We start from the raw sequence: 27,342 nt of genomic DNA on the forward strand, positions 1-27,342 counted from the left end.
ATTATCATTATTATTATTACTTGCTAGGCAACAACCCTAGTTGGAAAAGCAGAATGCTATAAGCCCAGGGGCTCCAACAGGGAAAATAGCCCAGTGAGGAAAGGAAACAAGGAAAAATAAAATATCTTACGAACAGTAACATTGAAACAAATATTTCTTAAATAAACTATAAAAACTTTAACAAAACCAGAGAAAGAGAAATGAGATAGAATAGTGTGCCCGAGTGTACCCTCAAGCACGAGATCTCTAACCCAAGACAGTGGAAGACCATGGTACAGAGGTTAGGTACTACCCAAGACTAGAGAACATTGGTTTAATTTTGGAGTGTCCTTATCCTAGAAGAGCTGCTGACCATGGCTAAAGAGTCTGTTCTACCCTTACCAAGAGAAAGTAGCCACTGAACAATTAGAGTACAGTAGTTAACAACTTGGGTGAAGAAGAATTGTTTGGTACAGTACTTTTCCATGTGTGGTACCATATCTCAGCTGCTTTATTTCTTGATAGGGGAATAAGTTCCAATTTGTTTAAAGATTTACTTTCTACTGCATTTTTTGGTACAATGTCCACTCTTTCATTGCTAGTCTCTCTTACATGAGCTGGCACCAAAAAAAAAACAGTAACTGCCTGGCCTCTTTGTTCCTATAAAAATACTCATCAAAGAATATTCATAATTCAGGGATACTCATTGAAAAGCTCCTTGTGCTGAAACATACTCTAAAAACTTAAACCAATCTGCTTCCTCTTTCATATATTTTTTAAGCTGCTTTAAGTATTCATTTCTGAACCTGCCTTTGAGCTGGCCAAATATAGCAGCTTATTTCTATATACCACACAACTTTCATCAACCATCTTTTCTATAATCCTAACAAGACAATTGTAATGAAGAGGCAATAACTTGCCATTATCAATTCATCTTTTGCAGGTTTGGGAAAGGGTAGTACTCTTAGTTCTTAGACATTGAGGAAGATGTGCTCTATAAATTCTAATGACTGTGCAGTGTGATCTTCAAAAACTTTATCAAAATGGAGTTTTCATGATAAAACAAAGTTTTGTGAATACTTACCTGGCAGTTATATATATATAGCTGGCTGATATCTCTAAATCGGTAGAATTTTTCAAAACGAGGCAACCGCCTTTTGGTGGTTGGGAGGTAGGTGGTAACACCCGTCACAGGGTGGTCCAAGGAATCATTCCCATGTCTAAGACTTCAGTTCATCTATGCCCGACCTGTCTCCTCAGGGGAGGTGGGTGGGCCTTAGAATATATATATAACTGCCAGGTAAGTATTCACAAAACTTTGTTTTATCATAAAAACTCCATTTTTATGAATAGTACTTACCTGGCAGTTATATATACTGTATATAGCTGATTCACACATTTGGAGGAGGGAAACAGACAGTAAACATCGTTGGGGAAACAACAAAAGAGTTGTAGGAGATAAAAACACCTTGATTCCTTGCCTGCTAAGGTAGCTGATTCAAAGGTACAGCCTTTAGAGTGGCTTTCCCCTAGGAGTTATCCAGGAGTAAGCCTGCAAAGCTGCAAAAAACTCAATCGAGTTTGTCAAAGGGATAAGACCAACAACTTGACTAGACTTCAGAAACTACCTTCGCCCCATATAATAAAAACTGCAACCTTACTCAAACTAACCACCTAACCCTGCAACATGGACATAAACTATCTATCTAGACTGAGGGAACCGCACCACAAGACGAAGTCCACAGACCATCATAAAAACACAAACCCTCATACATGCATATAAACCAAGGTTGAGTGGGGTTATTAACTCCTTTGCCTAATACAGAAACCGCAGCTATGTATGGGCCCAAGGTATAGCACTTGCCAAAGTCTACTCTCACCTCTCTAAGTTAATGAGAAGCAAAGACAGAGTTGCTCCTCCAGAAAATAGCATCCAGGAATAGCCTAACTAACATATATTCCTGATATGCCAGAGAGGTAGCAATGGCTCTCACTTCGTGAGCCCGTAATTTCAACAGGGCGAAGTGTTCCTCCTCACATAAGAGGTGGGCTTCCCTAATTTTCTCCCTCAGGAAAAAGGACAAAGCATACTTAGACGGGTTTTGGCGGACCTTTCACTGAACACCAAAACAAGTTGGATGCACAGCTCACGTTCATAGTTTGAGCCAAAAAAAAAAAAAACTTGAGGGACCTAACTGGGCAGAGGAGTCTTTCCTTCTCTCGACCCACTAGGTTCGTGAGGTTAATGACATCAAACGTCGTAGGACAGGGTTACGAAGGGTTCTCGCTCTTTACAAGAAATATGAACCTTAAGCCACAAACTGCCCTATCCTAATTGAAGTTCACCCTCTTCCCAATCGCCTGGACTTCACTGACCTCTTGGCATTTGCTAGAGTCATAAGGGAGAGGGTTTTCTTTGCTACAACCCGAAGAGAGGCTAGCGAGATAGGTTCAAATTTCTTGGAGCACAGAAACTTAAACACCACATCCAGGTTTAAGAGTACCTATTACGTCGTCTGAAAAGACCCAATGAGGTCCTGCAAACCTTGATTTTGGGACAACTCTAGGCCTCTGTGCCTAAAGATGGCGGAGAGCATACTGCTGTATCCATTGATGGTAGATACAGCCAGCTTAGCATCCTGTCTGAGGTATAAGAAGAAGTCTGCAATCTGGCTCAGAAAGGTAGTGGATGAGGAAACCTGTGCCGCCTGCACCAAGCTCTAAAGGTCTCCCACCTAGATCGGTAGACTCTTTGTGAAGAGATCCTCCTTGCTCTGGCGATAGATTTCGTCGCTTGTGCCGAAAAGCCTCGAGATCTAACAAGCTTCTAGTCAGTCTGAAGGAAGTCAGTTGAGAGCAAGGGGGGTAAGATGATACCTCTCGAAGTGGGGCTGTTTAAGAAGATCTGGACTTGCCGAAGTCTTCTTGGGAAGTCCATCAACATGCCCATCACTTCCGAAAACCATTCCCTAGCAGGCCAGAATGGAGCCGCTATGATCATTCGCCCCGAATCGAGGAGAGCGAATTTCCTGAAGACCAGATTGATGATCTCGAACGGGGGCAACGCAAACATGTCCACCCCTGTCCAATCCATCAGGAAGGAGTCCACTGCCAGAACTTCCTCATCCGGGACTAGGGAGCAGCAGTAGGGGGTCCTCTTCTTCCAGTTGGAGGCAAAAAGGTCTGATACAGGTCTGCTCCACAACATCCAGAGACTGACAGACTTGCGGGTTGAGAGACCATTCTGAGGGAAAAACAAGTCTCTTCCTGCTGAGCATGTTTATCCCGATGATTCTTGCCCTAGAACAAACCTCCTTTCTAGATCCAAGAAATCAGAACGAAGGCATCCTTGATCTCGACACACGATTCGACTAGTGCCATCACGAAGTCCTAGATTCTCATGTTCAAAGTCATGCCCCATGCTAGAACTTTGACATCGAGCGTCCTGAAAGACGAGGCGCTGATCGTCCCGTAAGACGTGGCGCCGATAGTCCTGTAAGACGTGGTGCCAAAAGTCCTGTAAGACGTGGTGCCAAAAGTCTTGTAAGACGTGGAGCCGAGAGGTTAACAGAGCGAGACGCTGAACGTTCTAAAAGACAAGGTGCTGAGCGTCCTGGTGTCAGAAGAGACTCTTCTTGCTGACAGGAAGACCTAATTATTCGATAGGCTCAACATTATCTAAAAATCAAGATACAGGGACGCTCTGATTTCTCCAGAGAGCAGCATTCCGCTACATAAAGCAAAAGTTACGTGAACATGAGAGGGGCGGAGCTGAGATCAAAACACACGCCCGAAACTGACCCATTCTTCCTTGTAAACAAACCCCAGATAAAGTTTGATTGCATAGCCTGCCACTTAGACTCCTCTCTAGAACTGGGAGAGAGAATCGTTGTAGCTAAAAACTAAAGGAGGTTTCCCTATAAAAGGAAAAAGTAATCCTCCTTCAGAAGAAGTACTGACCAAAGGTCTGCTCCGCTCTTCTCCAAAGATTTTGATGTCTCCGTGGAGGACTTTGACTTCTGAACGAAGGCGTAAAGAGCATTTACGTCCAGGACCGGACAAAAGACTCCCTCTCCCAAAAGAGAGACATTGAAGTTGCAAAGTCGGTTAGGCAGAAAAGTCTTATCGGAGTAACTAACAAAGGAGGATTCACTAGGAAAAAGATTTCGCATCCATCCCAGAAAAAACACGGACCAAAGGTCTGCTCCCATCTCCCAGGCTAGCGAGAAGTAGCAAAGTCTGGATCCTACTGTTGTTAGTCATCAAAGGTTTCTGTTTTAAGGTTTCTGTATGTAGTAGGTTGGCCAGGGCACCAGCCGCCCGTTGAGATACTACCGCTAGAGAGTTAGGGGGTCCTTTGACTGGCCAGACAGTACCATATTGGATCCTTCTCTCTGGTTACGGTTCTTTCCCTTTGCCTACACAGACACCGAATAGTCTGGCCTATTCTTTACAGATTCTCCTCTGTCCTCTTACACCTGACAACACTGAGATTACTAAACAATTCTTCTTCACCCAAGGGGTTAACTACGGCAATGTAATTGTTCAGTGGCTACTTTCCTCTTGGTAAGGGTAGAAGAGACTCTTTAGCTATGGTAAGCAGCTCTTCTAGGAGAAGGACACTCCAAAATCAAACCATTGTTCTCTAGTCTTGGGTAGTGCTATAGCCTCTGTACCATGGCCTTCCACTGTCTTGGGTTAGAGTTCTCTTGCTTGAGGGTACACTCAGGCGCACTGTTCTATCTAGTTTCTCTTTCTCTTGTTTTGTTGAAGTTTTTATCGTGTATATAGGAAATATTTATTTTAATGTTGTTACTATTCTTAAAATATTTTATTTTTCCTTGTTTCCTTTCCTCACTGAGCTGTTTTCCCTGTTGGGGCCCCTGGGCTTATAGCATCCTGCTTTTCCAACTAGGGATGTAGCTTAGCATTTAATAATAATAATAATAATAATAATAATAAAAATTAATATATTCTTAAAGCTCCATTAATGACCACGTGAAAACTCAGAGGGTGGGGAACATGGAGCAACAGAACTTAGGATCCTCTCCTTCTGTTAACCTCAAACAATTCAACAGGAGAAAAGTGATCACTAAAGTTATCCTTGACAGAGAGCTTATAAGACGAGGCTGCCCTCGCCCCGAAAGACGAGGCTGCCCTCGCCCCGAAAGACGAGGCTGCCCTCGCCCCGAAAGACGAGGCTGCCCTCGCCCCGAAAGACGAGGCTGCCCTCGCCCCGAAAGACGAGGCTGCCCTCGCCCCGAAAGACGAGGCTGCCCTCGCCCCGAAAGACGAGGCTGCCCTCGCCCCGAAAGACGAGGCTGCCCTCGCCCCGAAAGACGAGGCTGCCCTCGCCCCGAAAGACGAGGCTGCCCTCGCCCCGAAAGACGAGGCTGCCCTCGCCCCGAAAGACGAGGCTGCCCTCGCCCCGAAAGACGAGGCTGCCCTCGCCCCGAAAGACGAGGCTGCCCTCGCCCCGAAAGACGAGGCTGCCCTCGCCCCGAAAGACGAGGCTGCCCTCGCCCCGAAAGACGAGGCTGCCCTCGCCCCGAAAGACGAGGCTGCCCTCGCCCCGAAAGACGAGGCTGCCCTCGCCCCGAAAGACGAGGCTGCCCTCGCCCCGAAAGACGAGGCTGCCCTCGCCCCGAAAGACGAGGCTGCCCTCGCCCCGAAAGACGAGGCTGCCCTCGCCCCGAAAGACGAGGCTGCCCTCGCCCCGAAAGACGAGGCTGCCCTCGCCCCGAAAGACGAGGCTGCCCTCGCCCCGAAAGACGAGGCTGCCCTCGCCCCGAAAGACGAGGCTGCCCTCGCCCCGAAAGACGAGGCTGCCCTCGCCCCGAAAGACGAGGCTGCCCTCGCCCCGAAAGACGAGGCTGCCCTCGCCCCGAAAGACGAGGCTGCCCTCGCCCCGAAAGACGAGGCTGCCCTCGCCCCGAAAGACGAGGCTGCCCTCGTCCCGAAAGACGAGGCTGCAGACGAGGCTGCATTAGCCCTGAAAGATGAGGCTGCATTCGTCCTGAAAGACGAGGCAGCATTCGCCCTGAAAGACGAGGCTGCATTCGTCCTGAAAGACGAGGCAGCATTCGCCCTGAAAGACGAGGCAGCATTCGCCCTGAAAGACGAGGCAGCATTCGCCCTGAAAGACGAGGCAGCATTCGCCCTGAAAGACGAGGCTGCATTCGCCCTGAAAGACGAGGCAGCATTCGCCCTGAAAGACGAGGCTGCATTCGCCCTGAAAGACGAGGCTGCATTCGTCCTAAAAGACGAGGCAGCATTCACCCTGAAAGACGAGGCTGCATTCGTCCTGAAAGACGAGGCTGCATTCGTCCTGAAAGACGAGGCTGCATTCGTCCTGAAAGACGAGGCTGCATTCGTCCTGAAAGACGAGGCTGCATTCGTCCTGAAAGACGAGGCTGCATTCGTCCTGAAAGACGAGGCTGCATTCGTCCTGAAAGACGAGGCAGCATTCGCCCTGAAAGACGAGGCAGCATTCGCCCTGAAAGACGAGGCTGCATTCGTCCTAAAAGACGAGGCAGCATTCACCCTGAAAGACGAGGCTGCATTCGTCCTGAAAGACGAGGCTGCATTCGCCCTGAAAGACGAGGCTGCATTCGTCCTAAAAGACGAGGCAGCATTCACCCTGAAAGACGAGGCTGCATTCGTCCTGAAAGACGAGGCTGCATTCGTCCTGAAAGACGAGGCTGCATTCGTCCTGAAAGACGAGGCTGCATTCGTCCTGAAAGACGAGGCAGCATTCGCCCTGAAAGACGAGGCTGCATTAGTCCTGAAAGACGAGGCAGCATTCGTCCTGAAAGACGAGGCAGCATTCGTCCTGAAAGACGAGGCTGCATTCGCCCTGAAAGACGAGGCTGCATTCGTCCTGTCTTGAAAGACTTAGCGCCGAGCGTTAAGGCAAAATGATATTCACTATGCCGCTCGGCGCGTTCGGTTCCGACCAGAGGGTTCATAAGGCCGACTGGCGCTCTGGGACAAAAACCGAGTCAATGATGGTTTGTAAGCATTGATATTAGCAGAGAATATCTATGACTTAAGAATTGCCATTAAAATCAAAAGTGATGCAATGCAAAATTCTAAAAGCAGTGTAAGAATCTTAACGTTCAACGCTCTTTGCTTTACCATGGCAAGGGCGAGCATTCTTGGGAACGTTAACAGGAACGCTCGCGAGGGCGTTTGCTCGTGAGCTAACGCCTCTCGTTTCCTTTCACCGATCGCCGTTCCTTCTCCCATGGGCCGGGGAGCTTGGAAGAGGTCTAAGGCTAGGAAAACAACGTCCCTGTGCTGAAAGAATCCAATGCCTAATTTAGCACTGAAAACTTGCACTATTAAACTCTTACACAAAAAACCATAATTAGTCCTGCCCGTTGTGAGAGAACTTATTCTTCTGCCACGGGCTTGAATGAGAAAGCAAAATCGTCACTAGTACTTGCTATATAAACTGTAACAAAATATTTTTTATAGAATATAAAACTGACATTTCCATAATAAAATAAACTTTCAAACATACTTACCCGGCGGTCACAAAAAGAAAAAACCACCGGGCAAGAGTTGAGAATAAAAATAGATGTTTTAGACACTCACCCGGTAGTTACATATAACCACCGGTAAAATTAAATGTCATAAATACCTACCTGGCAGTTACATACTAACGCCGGGAAAGTTAAACGTTAAAAAGATTAAAATGAACAGAAAAAAGGGAAAACAAATGTAATCCACAATTAATTCAAAGGGAATTCAAAAACAAGCGAGTTGTAATGATAAAAAGAACAGATATAGCAATAACATATCTATATATATAAATGTAAACAATAGGAACATATAAATGAAAAAGCTACTAAAACTAGAATTTCCATATAAATTAGTTGTTGTTGGAGAATAATAGCCAACACTTTAATTCCCATATCGAAAAGAATGCTACCAAGGCATGTTGGGACTGCACCGATAGTAACGAGTAACAGCGCAAATTAACCATACGCTAGTTCTATTTAATTTATGAAATTAGATCGATGATTTAAAGAACGAACACCAAATGGACAAACATTTCTTTAAAATTTTACATTAAAAGTTAAAAAACTTATATAAGTGGAATTCCTCCCATTCTTTGCATAAAACAAATAAAGAGAATTGCAAGACATACATGAAGATTACATCACACGACTGTGACGTCATAGAGTTGCCTGAACGTATTTCCGTCATCAGGATTAAAAACTTCGCAACTAAAATATAGTGCACAAACAAAACCTCTGCATACAAACTGTGAGGATCAACCGACACTTTCGGTAACCTCATGTTGCATACATCACTCGCACAAACACGAAAATTAAGTTATCACTCATGATAAACAAAGTAAATAATAATAATAAAACACGATTGCCAAAACCCTAAATCAGTGTACTTCACCAAACGAAGTCCAAAAAAGCGAAGAAGGGAAAATGATTCGAAAAACTCTCAATGGTGGACCGACGATGTTTTCGATCCAGCCGGCAGAGATGAACAGAAGTCTTACACATGGAAATGATTCCTTGGACCACCCTGTGACGGGTGTTACCCCCTACCTCCCAACCACCACAAGGCGGTTGCCTCGTTTTGAAAAATTCTGCCGATTTAGAGATATCAGCCAGCTATATATATATAACTGCCAGGTAAGTACTATTCATAAAAAGCTAAAACAGGGAATCAAATTATTATCATTATCATTATTATCATTTGCTAAGCCACAACCCCAATTGGAAAAGCAAGATGCTATAAGCCCAAGGGTTCCAACAGGGAAAATAGCCCAGTGAGGAAAGGAAACCATAATCATTATTTGCTAAGCCACAACCCCAGTTGGAAAAGCGCGATGCTATAAGCTCAGCCCAGTGAAAAAAGGAAATAAGGAAATAAACTGCAAGAAAATTAAGAACAACAACAACATTGAAATAAATCTTTCATTAATAAACTATAAAAACTTCAAAATAACAAGAGGAGGAGAAACAAGATAGAATAGTGTGCCAGAGTGTACCGTGTACCCTCAAGCAAGAGAACTCTAAAACAAGCCAGTGGAAGACCATGGCTCAGAGACTATGGCACTACCCGAGACTAGAGAACAATAGTTAGATTTTGGAGTGTCCTCCTAGAAGAGCTGCTTACCAAAGCTAAATTCTCTCTTCTAACCTTACCAAGAGGAAAGTAGCCACTGAACAATTACACTGCAGTAGTTAACCCCTTGAGAAAAAGAAGAATTGTTTGGTAATTTCAGTCTTGTCAAATGTATGAGGAAAGAGGAGTATGTGTAAAGAATAGGCTAGACTATTCTGTGTATGTGTACGCAAAGATGAAACAAGTCTTAACCAGAGAGAGAAATCCAATGTAGTACTGTCTGGCCAGTCAAAGGACCCAATAACTCTCTAGCAGTAGTATCTCAATGGGTGGCTGATGCCTTGGCCGACCTACTAACTGTAAATACCAAAGAAATATTGTCCTCCCCTCTCTAGGGCTATCATATCACTGTGCACTGCACGGAATTAGTGAGGACTGTTTAAGGACCTACGGATTCAGGCTCTAACAAATCCATCATATCATCTCTTACACAGAAATACGTCCGACACACATTGACATCGCTGAGAACCAATACAGTACTGGTATTGGAGCCGAGGCTACCTGGTTGCTTGTAATGTATGCACTAGACTAACATATTTTGAATTCACAAAAAACCTGTTAAGACATTCTTTTCAGCACAGAGTACCAGATCAGTCCGTCATCCTCAAGATACTCCAGTTCTATCGTGACACCCTCACATTGCCGTGAGGCAGTGTGATCTTTACAACCACCAGATTCCAAGATAGAAGACCGAGCTGGTACACTGGATACCAATTTCTCAAATTTTGCTCTAAATCCTGAAAAATCTATTGAGTAAAAGAGAGTTTAAAGTGTCTTTATGATATCTAAGATATTTTTTTTATTGATGTGGATCACTGATGGGGTCAATTGACCTATCATCGGTTTAGATTAGTTTTCTGTGGTTCAGTATATTACTACTACCTCCTACTTTTGCATATATATTTGGAGACTGATTTTTGGTCAAGTTAAATCCTACTTCTAAAGAAGGATTTTACCAAGTAGTGGCCAAGGAATTAGGACTATTTACCATTACTGCAATTTTTACACTGTACAGTACTGTACTGCAATTTTGACATCCATTCAACATAATTTCACAAGGTTTTATGTGGTACATTTAATTCTAATACCTTGCAATCCTCAAAATTTTGCAGTTTCACAGATTTTCCCTCTGTTAAATTTCCCTTACCAATCTGTCTTATAGAGCAATGGGCTTTAAAAATATCACCATCTTTGGTCTTGTTATCTGGCCATGACAAAATATTTATTGAATTATACTGGCTCAAGTAAGCCACACAAAACTTAATTTTCTTTATATTTTTCTTTCCTCTTTTTAAGATTTTCCTCCTACATCCAGATCCTGGATTGTATGGATCAAGAGGAATGTATAGAGCCAATAATGCAACCAATGAGCCGTTTGCTTCTTTAAGTTGCCTTTTAATTCTTATTCATGCATGTGGTCATCAACTGAGTCATGGTTACGTTGAGAGATTCAGTGGTACAGGTAAAGGTACTATTAACATACTACCCATGAAGGTGACAAAACAGAAACCAGCCTACCTCTGAAACCCAGGGGCTAATTTTGAGAGATAGTCCCACAACTGACATGATATGACTGGCATACTGGTACCTCACGGGTCCAAACACTATTTGTTAGTAGATAAGCTCACCAGAAATCCCAAAACTGGCTTTGAAAATTAACTCCTGAATGTTTAAAACATTGAAAAAAGGAAGAGAAGTTGGATAACAAGAAGGAAGAGGGCTGGTGAAATATGGAGGTTGAAGTGATGAGAATATAAAAGGTATCGAGAACCATTTTGAGCCTAAGTATTACCCAGTTCAAGCCTAAGTATTACCCAGTTCAAGAGCAGTCTTGCCCACCACATGACTTCAATAAGGAAAACAATATTCCTTGCTGAAGCAGAGCGATTTCAGCCCGGGCATTCTCTCAAAGACGGCAGCTACAGAGAATACTATAGCATTAGCATACCATGATTAAACCGTCCAAAGAAGGCAGAAAATTGGATGAAAGAGAAAGTAGGTGAAACTCAGCAAAAGTTAAGAAATCTATGCAAAGTCACCAATAAATTGAGCATACAATTCTGCACAAATAATATCAAAATAGGCATAATCAAATATCAGGAATGATCTTACTAATCTTAGTTACAGTGAACCCTCGTTTATCGCGGTAGATAGGTTCCAGTCGCGGCCGCGATAGGTGAAAATCCGCGAAGTAGTGACACCATATTTACCTATTTATTCAACATGTATATTCAGACTTTTAAAACCTTCCCTTGTACGTAGTTCTGTTAACAAACTACCCTTTAATGTACAGAACACTTAATGCATGTACTACAGTACCCTAAACTAAAACAGGCACAAATATTAAAGGTGATTTTATATCATGCATTTCCTAAACACGCTAAAAAGCACGATAAAAAATGGCAACCAATGTTTTGTTTACATTTATCTCTGATCATAATGAAGAAACAAACTGGAGGTAGAGCTTTGCTTATTACCCAGACATTTTTCCCATACTTTTCCCTTAGAACTACATCACATCTTCCTACTTTAGATATATATATATATATATATATATATATATATATATATATATATATATATGTATATATATATATATATATATATATGTATATATATATATATATATATATATATATATATATATATATATGTGTGTGTGTGTATATATATATATATATATTTATATGTATACACATATACATACCTACATATATACATAAATACATGCATACATATATATATATATATATATATATATATATATATATATATATATATATATATATATATATATATATTACTGTATATATATGGGTTATGGAAAAAATCCGCGAAGTGGTGAATCCGCGATGGTCGAACCGCGAAGTAGCGAGGGTTCACTGTACTAAATTAATTCGTGATATATTTAACAAATGTATGACTTTAAAAACCCTTTATGCAGTAAATATACTGGTTTGTCAATTCAGGGATGAGATACAGTACATTTATTTACTAAAGTAAAAATGGCAATACTAATGACAACAGTATATATCAATTCATTATTACTATTCAAACCATTACATAAACTACTAAATGAGGGTTCACCTCTCTTAAAGGTGGCCAAATATACGCTGTTTGATTACACAGCATATATGATAATTAGGCCATTTGATACAAATGATATAAGAGTAGGTGGTCGGAACATTACTACTTGTAGACATGAAAGTACAGTACCAGAGTAAAGGTACAAGCCATGGCAGTGGGAATTTAGACAAATTGGGTGCAGAAGGACCAAAAGAACACTGCACAGACACTTCAGTAATGGCAATAGTCAGCAAAAACTAAGTATTTACTACAAACACTTCAATTTTGAAACTAACAAAAAATTTTCTTGGAGTGACTCACCTTTAGAATTCCCTTTATACTCATCTTCCTACCTAGTTATCGAACTTGGACGATACAATTAACTTACGAGGCCTGTTATGTCGATGGCTTCAAGTCATGAGACCTATAAAGAAGATTACAAATTTAGTAATCAGCAATTATCACAATACCAAGAAATTCAAAAACTTTGATAACTACTGTATACAGTACATATAAGGGATTTTGACGAAGGAAAAATCTATTTCTGGGCGAGGAACCTCTGTATAAAACCTCTTGGATTCAGGCAGTCACATCTACTCATTAATAATGTTGACTAAAAATTTCCTAGTACCCATAATAATTGTGTACAGTACAATATGCATAACAAATGTTTATCTTGTATGTATTATTCACTTGATAATATCAATACTCTTATTACTGACATGAGGTGTAATCATTAAGTCTTAGAGGATTGGATTGGATTTATGAATCTGGGCCATTAAGACTAGCACTGGGGCCTGGGAGGAAATTTAGTACCCAAATAACACTGGAAGGGATTCTTGCAATTGCACTATGCAGTAAAATTTAAGAGGTTACACAAAAGTACAATGAAAGGAAATGGAGTGGAAATTGTGATTAGGTCAAGGCTAAAAAATAAACAAGAGCAACTAGGTCCTGAAATGTCACTGCAAGGAGCTTTAAGAAATGTCTACAGTGCACAGCAAGGTGCAACGAGTCATATTCGAGTATGAAACGGGACTTCAGCAAACCTAAGATTATTACTTAGCCAGACTCTTACTGTAGCCCGACTCCATAGACGTATCAAGAACTAACTTATCTCAACTTCAAAACCTTTTCTTCGTACAGGAGTAATTAAGAAATGAGTTCACTCTTTATATCTAACTTTTTTTATGGATTTCCAGCAAGACTAATTATCCACAAGGTCAGGGCAAAGATATTATGCAAGCCATCATTATCAAGAACAAAAAATTTTGAAGAATCCTTGATATGAAGCAGTTGAGAATCCTTGAGGCCCTTCCAACACTACAAAAGCAAAACTAGAATATTTACCATTACACAAGAAATATTTCTCCTGCTGGCCATTCAAAGGCATTGTCTCATAACTCCAAAAAGAAATAACTAAAAAATGTAGATTGAGGGAGAGAACAGCCTGCCTGAAACCAAGTTCAACTTAGCAATTAACACTAGACTTTTGGTTTTTTAAGCAATGCAATTCCAAACCTAAGTGTACTACACAAACACTAAAACTTTCTAATTGAACAATTTCAATGTAACAGATCAATATCAAATTAATAATACTTTCATCTGTTACAGTGATAGAGAGAGCATTATTGTAAAATGTACTAACTCAAAGGTAATCAAGTAAAATGGGACATATTTTCTTATAAGACATCCTCTATCAGATGTTTTCAGACCCTAAATGAGAAGATAGCTGTTGGTTAAACTAAAAAATAAAAGCATATAATGTCAACAAATACAGAACAGTACTATATATTAAAATCATAGGATGGATAATCTTTGTAATTTTGCACTTTTCCATACAAAATTAAATGCATAAACTTAACCTATCCAAACTAATTCTTGTTGCCAAAACATTTATCTTCTTTGCACCAATGAAAAATAATTCATTGCCCTTTAGGACCCTAGACAGACAATCTAGAGGACTTAGAAAAAATATGGTACACAATCCCCATGCAGTAAGATGAGACACACAGGGCATTTGAATAAACTGAACTAAATGTTGTGATACGATTGACTTTGTAAGGCAACCTCCTTTGCCACTAAAGCAACAACAGGCTGCAAATCTCTGAACAACTCCCCGCCCGAGTCCAAGAAGCAACAACCGGTCATATGCTACTCTTTGGAGATACCATAACTTGACTATCATCAACACAAATCATGAAAAATTAAGAAAAACATACAGATCCTGATTTTCCCATCCCTCTAATAGAGCATCCTCCTACCATGGTAAAGGATCTGGAACTGGTAACTAAAACTCCTCAATGCTTCATATTTTTGGTTTGAAATGTTACCTATAGTCTACTAAAAAGGGAAATATTGCATATATCCTACATAGGCAAACTTGAACGGTTTCATATAAAGTGATTGTACAGCGCACACTTTTGGTGCAAGCTGGTATAGTAACTGAAGCTTGGTAAAAAGGAATATGTAATTAACATACATAATATAGGTAAGCAGGTGGGAAAACCACACACTCAATTGACTGTTGTTATACTGTACACTTCCTTTCATTCAGCAACACGGAGACTAACTGTAGGGGTGGTTTGAGAAAGGACTATGCTAAAGACTTAATTTTTGTACATCTACATACATACTTACATATACCAAGGCACTTCCCCCAATTTTGGGGGGTAGCCGACACCAACAATGAAACAAAACAAAAAGGGGACCTCTACTCTCTACGTTTCTTCAGCCTAACCAGGGACTCAACCGAGTTCAGCTGGTACTGCTAGGGTGCCACAGCCCAACCTCCCACATTATCCACCACAGATGAAGCTTCATAATGCTGAGTCCCCTACTGCTGCTACCTCCGCGGTCATCTAAGGCACCGGAGGAAGCAGCAGGGCCTACTGGAACTACGTCACAATCGCTCGCCATTCATTCCTATTTCTAGCACGCTCTCTTGCCTCTCTCACATCTATCCTCCTATCACCCAGAGCTTTCTTCACACCATCCATCCACCCAAACCTTGGCCTTCCTCTTGTACTTCTCCCATCAACTCTTGCATTCATCGCCTTCTTTAGCAGACAACCATTTTCCATTCTCTCAACATGGCCAAACCACCTCAACACATTCATATCCACTCTAGCCGCTAACTCATTTCTTACACCCGTTCTCTCCCTGACCACTTCGTTCCTAACCCTATCTACTCGAGATACACCAGCCATACTCCTTAGACACTTCATCTCAAACACATTCAATTTCTGTCTCTCCATCACTTTCATTCCCCACAACTCCGATCCATACATCACAGTTGGTACAATCACTTTCTCATATAGAACTCTCTTTACATTCATGCCCAACCCTCTATTTTTTACTACTCCCTTAACTGCCCCCAACACTTTGCAACCTTCATTGACTCTCTGACGTACATCTGCTTCCACTCCACCATTTGCTGCAACAATAGACCCCAAGTACTTAAACTGATCCACCTCCTCAAGTAACTCTCCATTCAACATGACATTCAACCTTGCACCACCTTCCCTTCTCGTACATCACATAACCTTACTCTTACCCACATTAACTCTCAACTTCCTTCTCTCACACACCCTTCCAAATTCTGTCACTAGTCGGTCAAGCTTTACATTCATGCCCAACCCTCTATTTTTTACTACTCCCTTAACTGCCCCCAACACTTTGCAACCTTCATTCACTCTCTGACGTACATCTGCTTCCACTCCACCATTTGCTGCAACAATAGACCCCAAGTACTTAAACTGATCCACCTCCTCAAGTAACTCTCCATTCAACATGACATTCAACCTTGCACCACCTTCCCTTCTCGTACATCACATAACCTTACTCTTACCCACATTAACTCTCAACTTCCTTCTCTCACACACCCTTCCAAATTCTGTCACTAGTCGGTCAAGCTTCTCTTCTGTGTCTGCTACCAGTACAGTATCATCCGCAAACAACAACTGATTTACCTCCCATTCATGATCATTCTCTCCTACCAGTTTTAATCCTCGTCCAAACACTCGAGCATTCACCTCTCTCACCACTCCATCAACATACAAGTTAAACAACCACGGCGACATCACACATCCCTGTCTCAGCCCCACTCTCACCGGAAACCAATCACTCACTTCATTTCCTATTCTAACACATGCTTTACTACCTTTGTAGAAACTTTTCACTGCTTGCAACAACCTTCCACCAACTCCATATAACCTCATCACATTCCACATTGCTTCCCTATCAACTCTATCATATGCTTTCTCCAGATCCATAAACGCAACATACACCTCCTTACCTTTTGCTAAATATTTCTCGCATATCTGCCTAACTGTAAAAATCTGATTCATACAACCCCTACCTCTTCTAAAACCACCCTGTACTTCCAAGATTGCATTCTCTGTTTTATCCTTAATCCTATTAATCAACACTCTACCATACACTTTTCCAACTACACTCAACAAACTAATACCTCTTGAATTACAACACTCATGCACATCTCCCTTACCCTTATATAGTGGTACAATACATGCACAAACCCAATCTACTGGTACCACAAAACACATATTAAACAATCTCACCAACCATTCAAGTACAGTCACACCCCCTTCCTTCAACATCTCAGCTTTCACACCATCCATACCAGATGCTTTTCCTACTCTCGTTTCATCTAGTGCTCTCCTCACTTCCTCTATTGTAATCTCTCTCTCATTCTCATCTCCCATCACTGGCACCTCAACACCTGGAACAGCAATTATATCTGCCTCCCTATCATCCTCAACATTCAGCAAACTTTCTAAACATTCCGCCCACCTTTTCCTTGCCTCCTCTCCTTTTAAATCTAAGAAAATCATAAAATTTTCTCTAATAAAATTTTGGATTCGTTCCCACTAGAATACAAACCTTTACTCCGTTGGTACGTATTGTTTGAAGAACATAACTGGCAGTGTTCTTTCGTCATGGAAAAATCCATGTGTTGTTCTAAGAAGATACAAACAGCAACATCTTGAAGTTTTTTCTTTTTATCCTTACTTCTTCCACTGGGCAGGAGACAAGGACATGCAGAGCAAAGATGGCACATTCTTGACCTCTGCAAAAATTAAAAGGTAAAATAAGGATCGATATACAAAGTAGACAGGGCCCATACATTGTCCTAATTATGATATCTACAATTATAATAATCTAATACCCCAAAAATGGCTGACATTATTCTAACCATTCAAACACCATAAAATACAGTATCACTAGAAAAGCCAAATTTGTCATGAACAAGAAGTCAGTAATGCATATCCATTTCAATACGAACCCTGCTAAAGAAGTATAGTACTGTATAACAATAATGTAAAGATGTCTTGTGAAAACATGAATGTTGAGCAAGATGAGAAGCTTGTATTGTCTAAAGAACACCCAATTCTGTACCCTTAAGCTTTAGTTATGGGTTTATTTTCTTTCATTCATGAAATTTAGGTGCTATACCTAAGCAATTGAGCTTAAGGTTCTATTCAGTGCCAGGAGGCAAGTGGGGGGAAAACTTTGCTTTCACAATTCCTTTCTAAAAATATCAAAAAGGTTGGACATCGATACATCAGAAAGGAAGTGGATATGAAGGTAAAAAGGCTAAAGATTATGTGCAAAAGGGACTAAGGATGAATTTATGGATTAGGGCTATATAGTCCAGCACTGGGAACCGAGACCAATCAGTGCCGAAGTGAATCTACAGTAAAAATATAGTTACACCGCAAGTTAAAAATTAGAAGTTGGACAATACAAGCTTCTCAAATTACTATTAGTCTTTCCTGATAGGCAGAGGGGGGATTAGCGAGGAAATGCCAGATATGGTTCAGAGCCCTTTTCCTTCTATGCTATGACTATGGTTTTACCTGTAAAATGGAAAAATCCTTAATTTTAGGATTAGCCCTAAATGTGGATTCATTGTTTGCTATACCTAAAAAGGAATACAGTACTGTACATTAATCTAGTTGATGGCTAGTCTGTCTCATACACGCTCAGATGTGTTGTTTGCTTTCTTGAAATAGCAGCCAGGTATTCTGCCAGCAGCCATGCACTATTAGTGGTGCATTCAGCTGCTGGGACATGTGCTTGTAGACGCACATTCAGGCGGAATGCGTTCCCTCGCTGTGTATTCCAGTTTTGTACCATAATTGACAGATGCTTTTCTGTACCTGTCTGGGGAAAAGTATGTACAGGTTGCTTGTGCATCTACATCTGCAGGGAAAACTTTGCACTTCCACTTTGCCTAAAAGATCATTCTTTCTGTTCTTTTTATACTTGAACACATGAAGATTCTGGAAGTGTTGATGCTTTTTCTTGGAGAACATTTTCTTAGTGGAAAACTTATCATTTGGGACTTCAAGTGTTACTGGTAGGCCAGACTCACTATGGGACTTCGCTGGAGAAAATATAACTTCTAGAATCATAAGGGGTAAGAGATACCCAATGTCCATTCGCCGAATGGTGCGTAGATTGTGTTGGTGTATCATTAGTGGGTATATGATCTACATTAACAGGAGAACATCTGAAATAAAAAGTTGTTCCCCCGAACTTAGCACACTTTTTGGTGGTGATAGAGACCTGATTTTCAAACTTTAGAGATATTAGCGGTTCCTGTAATGCATCCTGCTCTGGTTGGGTAATTTCCGAAGCGAGAGGGTCATAATCCCTCAGAGTATTCTCCCTCTCACTCAGGCATAATCCTCATCTATAAACACCTTTTTGATTGAATGGCTGCCATCCTTTGTTACTGGCGTCTGAGAACTTCAATGACGAATGATCTGACAGGGAAAATTCAGGCCTTGTAAGAGGAGGTTTTTGCTCCCTGCCCTCTTTGGAGAAAGCAGCAGAAGGGGAAGTACCCTTACTGCCCGCTTTTACGGCGGCTACTAAATTTTTTCCCACTGGGAAGACAAACATTCCCTACAAATCTCAAAGAGGGAAGCACTGGAACATCTTTTAACTTGACATCCAGGAAACAAAGGATAGAGATCTACCTCCACCAGAATCATGGAGGTGCCATAAGGACAACCTTCAAGGCCTGGGCAGGATCTCATACATACTTGAGCAGCACTCATCACAAGGAATTGAAATTAAAAGCAGAGCGTGGACAGCGGTCGAGCAGACGTCCGACTGTCACTACGACAGTGTGTGAAGTGATTATTGAACCGCAAGCAAAGGGCAAGCATACAATGATGCCAGACCCAAGGGATTTTCTTAATTTTGGTCGCGGCAAGGCTGCAATAGTGTGCAACACAAATAGAGGGTTTGTCTTCTCATAGGAACAAACAACAAACACTAAATAAAATAGGTGCATAATCAATACAAAATACCAAAGCGAGTTAATATATGATGCTGTACTTTTCTAGCAAAACTGGAATTTGAAATACAAAATAGACAAGTGCAGGCCCTTTTCTCTGAACAGTATGACTAATGGAGGCTTGGGCATACTAACTTATACATCAATCAACTAAATTGTAAACACTTTTGTCTATATCTATCGTTTACTTTTAGGAGACCGATGGCAAGTAACTGCGTGTGAGTTTGCATTTGCTTTTGAAAGCTGTTCTGTTTTTTTGTAAGATGTAAAGATTAATAGGAATTTTTTAACAATTATATACTTCCAAGTATTTATGTATAATTTCCTGGATGTTTTACATCAGTCCTTTCTCCATACCTTCAACTTCACTTTTTGTATGACTACCGGCACAATAAGACAGAACGACATCTCGCAGACCAGAGTTAAATCACAAAAATTTTGTAAAATTTTGCCTAGCCTATTTTGGTCATTTATTATATTTAAAACACTCTCCATTCAATACATAACTACTGTTGCTCATCTGAGAGCAAAATATATCACCAAAATAATAACCTACAAGGTTAGTGTGCACAGCTCATCCATGCCCAGCTTGCAACAACTGGTAAGCAAGGTGATAATGTTTATTCACCAGCAAAACGACACAAAACTGAGAAAGACCGTTTGTGGGATACGATATAAATTATAGACCAATATGATACTTCAAGTGTCCCATACAGATGGCATACGCAGAACATCCACGCAACGCTTGCCAGAACAACGCAGAGATGAAATACTGTAATGTATAATACGAGCGTAGAGTGCCACAGCGGAACAAAGCCCACTTGTGGAACGTGATAAGGTACTGAATTGGTACAGTAATTATGATACATTGTTATACTGCATACAGTATATAAAATTCTTATTTTTCCATCTAGTTTGTGTTTATTATGCATTTCTGACCATTACTACTGCTGCATATCATTAGTTTCCAGTGTCCCCCCACACTCAACACCCCATTTCCCACTGGGAGCCCACAATAGCTCATCATCTTTATATAGGATGAAGGTAAACTCAACAGGTAGATAGCCACATTATTCACGGTCAGAATTGGATAAAACAAGGTAACGAGTAATAATAAAGCAAGTTGTTCATGGATTTGGTTATAAATCAAAAGTATATTCACCCATATGAGCATCCTGACACTAGAAAATTTGGGCCTTGTGACTTAAGTGGGCAAAAGGGTTTCAATTCAGTGCATAAAATCAACAGTGAGGGGGGGGGGGCAGCTGCACTATGAATCAGTTGTGATGTTGAACAAGATGAAAAAAAGGTTATAAGATACATAATTTCACGCTAAATACATGAATACTCAACACTGCCAGCATATATGACAAAACATGCACTGTATTCACATTTTTCTACAATCTTTTTGTCAAATAACTTTCTTATTGTATATGTAGGCTACCTTTTGTACCATATGAACAATTTTCCTTCAAAATATTTCTATCTACTTATCCTTTTTTCCCCTAAGGATTAGAACCTACTGTATATGCCATTTGCAATTCCAGACGTACTTATATGCTAGGAAAAAAAAATACACAGGGAAACAAATTCAGAAATACGACAGCCTAGGGTCCTCCCACCTAACCTAATTTAGGACTCTGTATCCTTCAGGTGGAAGTGTGTGGAGAGGATGGATTTTGGTTTCCTATCACTATCTGGCAAAGTGCATGTCACACAGACTCTTATAACCACGAACAACTATTTATCAAAGCCAACTACCTCCAGAATTATAATAAATTTCCTTTCCGTGATACGTATTCACTGGCGTATTACATCCCTTTCAATACCAAGTATATAAGGGATTAAGGGCAATGAATGAATTAATTTGGGTTTTTGTCATCCTGACATACTTGGTCATTGACCCCGATATCATGTGTTATGTATAAACTATAATAGGGAATTCTATTCAAAACCGTAAAAGCAATCAGATCAGCCCAAATTAACCAAAACGAAAGATACGAGAGGTTAAAATTTCTTTGTAAAAAGAATAACAGTGATAAACTACAGCATTGATTTTAAACCCACAGTATCTTTCTTCGTTAGTGGTACACAGGGAACAGAATCTTCACACGGGATACGAGAGTGTTTAAAAGTTTAATAAAAAAAAGAATAGCAACACTAAAATACTACATTAATGACAGCACTCTCGTCTTAAACTAAGACGTACCTTTCTTCCTCAGAGGAGCACAACTTTCTATTAGGAAAAACACGAACAAAATGACGTTAAGTCTGCTGAACTTGAGCTTGACACTTGTTCAAGGCAGTCTTCGATTGTAACTACCAAATGGTTCTAACTTCTACACCGAAATAATTACTCAAAGGTTGTTATTAGTTTCCACCAGAGCAAATGTGATACTATATACTCTCAAGTTACATTGTTTTATTACCTGCAAGACTTCACGTTGAGATTTCTATTACTGCCGTTGGAGAAATTATTTGTGTGTGAAAGTGTATATATGTAAATATATTGCGTATAAATGTTAAATGGGAAAGGATAAATATAGTGTTAATTTCTGAGCGCGCGCGCACACACAAAAGAAGAAATTTTCCACCGTCCGAGTCCTTTCTCAAAGACTTAAAATACGAGGGAAAAAAAGGAATAAGAGTGAACAATCGGAGTTTTGATCAAAGGCTACAGTTAAAACATTATCTCTAACTGGACGAAACACGAGAGAGGAGAGAGAGAGAGAGAGAGAGAGAGAGAGAGAGAGAGAGAGAGAGAGAGAGAGAGAGAGATATGAAGTTCTCTAATGTTTCGTTCACTTACAGATAATGTATTAACTGTGGCCTTTGATCGAAACTTCAATTGTTCACTGTTGGAGAGAGAGAGAGAGAGAGAGAGAGAGAGAGAGAGAGAGAGAGAGAGAGAGAGAGAGAGAGAGAGAGAGAGTCTTGTCCCTATTACATAGGGAAGATGTTATCATTTTCAATATTACAATAGTATTACCATTATCATTATTTTCCTTCGTAATCCTTTTAATTTCTAATACACTCTCGATCCTTCATTAAAACCTGACAAATAGCTAGTTTTCCTTTCCTTGATTAAATCATTTTTAATTAAAAACCGATTATTTGCTGCTAATTAATACCTCTTTCGCTAGGAAAATAACTTGAGAAAACTTTTATTAGTTCTGAAATTAATTCTAGTTAAGTATTAGAATTTTACAAAAACTGGAAAAAAAGGTCTTAGCTTTTCCAGTTCAATGACCAAATTTTGCTAATCCAATTTCAAGGTTCGTTGACGCAGTTTTTCCAAGAAACCCATGACCCAATGACACGCCCCCCCCCCTCTTCCTCTCTAAAAAATTACAAGTTGCTATAATGTCATTTTCTGCATATATAATCATCTCCTACACCCATTGACGTAAAGGGTCTAGGTTAGATTTCGCCAGTCGTCTATCTTCAGCTTTTAAATCAATCCTCCATTCATCATCTACTTCATGCTTCATAGTCCTTAGTCATGTAGGCCTGGGTTTTCCAACTCTTACATTGCCTTGTAAGAGTACAGCCACAATTATTTTCCAATCGCCTCTCCACAGCTTCTTGAAGGAGGTCGTATGCAGTTCATTTATTAAACAAACACAATATAAATTAGAGGGGCACTCAGTAGAGCGCAGACCTCCGCGCGGCAACTTATTTCTCGACCTTGACCTTGATCTTTGATCTTAACACCTATTACTTGGCGTGGATTTTCAGACACTCAAATATGAACCAAGTTTGAAGTCTCTGTGACAACAATGTCCAAACTTATGGCTGATTATGTGAATTAGACATTTTGCTTGACCGTGACCTTGACCTTTGACTTTGGCCTTCCAAAATTTTAAAATTTCCAGCTTTTTACATAACAGTTAATCTCTGCAAGTTTCACTACTCAACGATTATAATTGTGGCCAGGAAGCTGTTCACAAACAAACAAACCCACAAAGTACAAACACAAACTGGAGGTAAAACATAACCTCCTTCCAACTTCGTTGGCGGAGAGAAATATATAATACATCAAACAAAACTCATCAAGATCATGCGCATATCTTACTCACCTTAAGGATTGCTTTTCTGGTCCTATGCTGCAGGGGAACCCTACTCTCCACAGGATCTTCACAGTAATTTTATCGTATGCATTTCAAGGTATTCAGCATTTTACACCGCATGTTACTTGTTTATTGTCAAATCCACTTTATCAAAGCACTTCTAAAACAAGAAAGTCTTCACTTTCCTCTTGAAATTCTTAATATCTTCAGTCTGTCAGATGTCTGGTGGGAGCTTATCGTAGTCTTGGGACCACATATTTAAAGGCTCTAGAACCTACAGTACACATATATCTTGGTTCCAACAATTTGAAGTCATCTGTAACTATTCTTGAACCAACACAATTTATTGGCGCACAATATGTAGCAATTCTCTTAGATATTTTTGACGTCTGGTTCTGATAACTTGATGGGTTATAGTACATATTTTAAACTTGAGTCTGGAGAATTCTTTATACCTTGGCCTTAATAATGAACACTTATAAAGCAAAACTACAACGGAAAAGATTATCATTAATAACTACACTGCCCTCGTTCTCGTTTCTTCTTGACGATCAAACGACTGGCAACTATTCCACTCTGTGCCTGGTTCTTGGAACGTTTTTGCAACTGGTAACTGTCCCTCTCTTAGCATCTGTTTATGATTCCAAATCTTTTCCTCTTTTTATTACTGGTCTTTACAACTGTTTTCGATTCCAAATCTGTTCATCTTTATGTGCCTGGTCTTTACGACTGTTTATGATTCAAAATCTGTTCCTCTTATTATGCCTGACCTTTGGAACTGTCTTCGATTCCAAATATCTTCATCTCTATGTGCCTGGTATTTACAACTGTTTATGACTCCAAATCTGTTCTTCTATATGTACCTGGTCTTCACAACTGTTTATGATTCCAAATCTGTTCATCTCGCTGTGCTTGGCTCCTGGAACGTCTTTACAACTGTTTATGATTCCAAGTCTTTTCCTCTTTTTATTCCTGGTCTTTACAACTGTTTATGATCCCAAGTCTTTTCCTCTTTTTATTCCTGGTCTTTACAACTGTTTATGATTCCAAGTCTTTTCCTCCTTTTATTTCTGGTCTTTACAACTGTTTATGATGCCTAGTCTTTTACTCTTTCTTTTCCTGGTCTTTACAACTGTTTATGATTCCAATTCTTTTCCTCTTTCTTTTCTTGGTCTTTACAACTGTTTATAATCCCAAGTCTTTTCCTCTTTTTATTCCTGATCTTTACAACTGTTTATGATCTCAAGACTTTTCCTCTTTTTATTCCAGATCTTGACAACTGTTTATGATCCCAAGTCTTTTCCTCTTTTTATTCTTGGTCTTTACAACTGTTTATGATTCCAAGTCTTTTCCTCTTTTTATTCCTGATCTTGACAACTGTTTATGATCCCAAGACTTTTCCTCTTTTTAATCCTGATCTTGACAACTGTTTATGATTCCAAGTCTTTTCCTCTTTTTATTCCTGATCTTGATAACTGTTTATGATCCCAAGACTTTTCCTTTTTTTATTCCAGATCTTTACTACTGTTTATGATTCCAAATCTCATCATCTCTCTATGTTTAGTTCCTAGGACGTCTTTCCAACTGTTTATGATTCCAAACATTTTCATCTTTGTGTGCCTGGTCTTTACAACTGTTTATAATTCCAATCCCTTCATCTCTCTGTACTTGGTTCTTGGAACATCTTTCAAACTGTTTATGATTCCAATGACGCCCATTCCAACGATCAGCGATCAGATGGAATCTGGTGCGAACTAATCCAATAATTGCATGTGAAATCGCCAGCCGACAACACGACCATGTTTTGGATTCAACCTTATTAAGCAATGATCATCGTTGCAACGCTAATAGCATGCTAAGCTTCGGGTCTTTCAGAGTTAAGTACTAGCATGAAATGGACAATTATACACTACAGTAGTATCTTTGGTAGAGTTCATTTCAGCGTTTTTACTGCTGTTAATTAGTGTAAATGTTCTCTTATGTTAATCAGATAACAAATAATTGTGAGACATTTTAGATATTTTAGCTGAATGTTACATTGAGAACATTTGAGTCCATCGGGGATTTTAATTCAGACTATGGAATTACACGAAATTAAATTAGTTACGGTAGACAAGAAATGCAGTTTCATTCGTTTTTAATTCAAATTTGGAACCTCAGGAAGCTGTTCACAAAGAAACACACAAACAGGGAGTAAAACATAACCTCCTTCCAACTTCGTTAGCGGAGATATAAATAGGGCGAAGAAGAAAGGATAAAAGCTAAGACTTGGGCAAAACTGAGTTGTAGGTGAAAGAATGATAAAGTTTTGGTTGAAGAGAATCTTTTTGTTCCTTGAACAAAGGCGATGAACGACAAACAACAGACCGACTGTGTTGTGATATGAAAATGGGTTGTTGAAGACAAAACACAACTCTCTTTATCTCTACCTCCTCTTTGACACACATCGAAATTGGTACAAAATACATAGAATAATTAATAATTGTAAAAGATACACAGGTCTATTATTGCTGTTATCAGCATGTAAATACTAATTTTTGTGAAATTACTTTCTCTTACACCCAAAAAGCACTTTTAAAGGCCGCTCATGAATAGCAGAGGAAGGGACAGTGGCAATGCTCTAGAGACTGACCTTATATATATATATATATATATATATATATATATATATATATATATATATACACACACACATATATATATATATATATATATATATATATATACATATATATATATATATATATATATATATATATACACATATATATATATATATATATATATATATATATATATATATATACACACACATATATATATATATATATATACACACACACATATATATATATATATATATATATATATATATATGACCATCGCCCAAGCCCACTCTCCACCCATGCTAGGACCAGGGATGACCAGGCAATGGCCACACATGACTGGGCAGATAGAAGTATAAATTCCCCCAAACTTCCTATCTTTCACTCACAAGGAGGGTGTGGTTGCAGACACTACAAGAAACTATCGAGCTTGAGCTGTCTCGAACCTTAGTCCAAGAGATCGCCAGGCAGTGACTCTTCCAATAGGATACGTTTGCGTGTCAGATAATTTATGTAGGCCTACACGTATATAATTCCATACACTTATAAGGACAGAAAGCCATACAATTGGACCACCAACGCAAACCACCTCACAATCAAACTGGAGATATGCAGTTTATTTAGGTTTTGTTTGAACTAACCTGAATTATCTGATGATATACATTAAAAAGAGATTACTCAAGTGCCATGTGTGGATGGGATCATGGCGAGGGCTAGATGGAGATGGTTTGGACATGCACTTCGCACTCCCCAAGAGAGATTAGTTCAACAAACTTTCAACTTTGCTCCACAGGCATACGAAGAGTTAGAAGACTCAGCCCTACATGGCTGAGGACAATGAAGCGTGAAGTGGGAGATGATGAATGGAGAAGTATTGATTTAAGAGCTCAAGGTAGAGACAACTGGTGAAATCTAACGGAGGCTCCTTTCGTCAGTAGGCGTAGGAGGAGATGATGATGATACATTAAAGGCAGTTTCTCAGAAGGTCTGCAGGCTCTTCCCAAGAAGAAAACACGGCTACAGAACATGACACTTGCATATTCTAAGAAGTCCTTTGGACCCGAGGGAACGATGGTCAGAGATAGAGATGACCTGGTTACAACTTTGGTAGTTATGGGAAAGCTCTTCAACGGTT

At 39.9% G+C, this 27,342-nt stretch overlaps 1 long non-coding RNA gene across 1 annotated transcript in view; it reads right to left on the reverse strand.

The window, feature by feature from the left end:
- Positions 1–21,893, reverse strand: part of LOC137638341 (uncharacterized) — a 34,210-nt gene extending 12,317 nt beyond the window's left edge. Inside the window, exons 1-3 of the long non-coding RNA XR_011044077.1 lie at positions 21,741–21,893; positions 17,104–17,290; positions 12,523–12,625 (exon numbers count right to left, since the gene is read on the reverse strand). This is a non-coding gene — a long non-coding RNA (uncharacterized lncRNA). The remainder of the gene's footprint in view (positions 1–12,522; positions 12,626–17,103; positions 17,291–21,740) is intronic.
- Between the last annotated feature and the right edge of the window lie 5,449 nt (positions 21,894–27,342).

Source organism: Palaemon carinicauda, chromosome 3 (assembly GCF_036898095.1).
Source record: "Palaemon carinicauda isolate YSFRI2023 chromosome 3, ASM3689809v2, whole genome shotgun sequence".
Classification (NCBI taxonomy): Eukaryota; Metazoa; Arthropoda; class Malacostraca; order Decapoda; family Palaemonidae; genus Palaemon; species Palaemon carinicauda.